The sequence below is a fragment of the Elephantulus edwardii genome, unplaced genomic scaffold (genome assembly GCF_000299155.1).
Source record: "Elephantulus edwardii isolate Elephantulus edwardi_28Jun2011 unplaced genomic scaffold, EleEdw1.0 scaffold00062, whole genome shotgun sequence".
In the NCBI taxonomy this organism is placed as follows: domain Eukaryota; kingdom Metazoa; phylum Chordata; class Mammalia; order Macroscelidea; family Macroscelididae; genus Elephantulus; species Elephantulus edwardii.
Window position 1 is genome coordinate 8015568 of NW_006399812.1, and position 1079 is coordinate 8016646.

A 1079-nucleotide genomic window follows, 5' to 3' on the forward strand; every position below is an offset into this window, starting at 1 on the left:
GAAAGTCTGCATTTAGTGACCTCTTCAAAGTACTGAGGAACGATGATGATAGTTTAAGGACTAAGGTGTATTTCATTCAGGCTTTTCAATTACTTGCTGTGCATCTGAGAGCAGTGAATAAGGGTGACAGAAGAAAAATGAATGTCTTTGAGCTGTGGTGTTGGAGAAGAGTACTGAATATCCCAAGAATTGCCACCCCACAAAAACTCAACCTCAAACCCAAACAGATCTGTCTTGGAGAAGGTGCAGCCACAGTGCTTCTTGGGGGCAAAGATGGGGAAGCTTTGTCTCACATACTTTGAGAAAACTGCTAGGAGAGGTTATTTCTTGGAGAAGGACATCATGGTGGGGGGATGGTGAAGGAGAGGAAGACCATCAACCAGGTGGATTGAAACAGTGACTACAGCAATGGGCTCTAGAATGTCAGAGAACAAAAGAAAAAGAAGGACAGAGGAAAAGAAAAGAAAAAGGGGAAAGAAAGCAAGACTTCCTCTCAGGTTGGAAGGTAGCTGGGGGCTGGGTGCCTACTCCCAGTAGGACTTCCTGTCAGCATTGGCAGGGCACTTATTTCTAGAAGAATTTCCTGTTTGGCTAGTAGGAGGTTGGAGGTAGAGTGCCTGGTCCCAGAAGGGGCTCCTGCTATCCTAGAAGGCATCTATCTGGAGGCAGGTGGCCTGGTGTTGTACTGCACGTTCTACTTGCCTGAAGAGATGGAAATTGTATGCCTTCCAAGATGGGCAATGTGTATCCAGAGTCCAGTCCCTAAGTGTGTGCTCCTAGGAGGAGCAAGGTCACAATGTGTGGAGGTGGGGACGTTGGTCACTGACTGTCAGATGGTGGGGTCGGGTGGGGTGGCCACACCTCTGGTCACTGTGAGGGTGACAGGAACGAAAAGTCTGCCAGCCACAAGGAAGGGCACTGGTAAGGTTGCTGGCCAATTAGAAAGCTGCTAGAAAAAAAAATTCAACACGGCCACACTGCCATGTCATCATTAATTCATTTCCCCTTGTTTACAATTTTCATCTAATTTCTTATTCTAGTTGTATTTAATTCACTTCTTTATCCTTAAATTTGAAGCC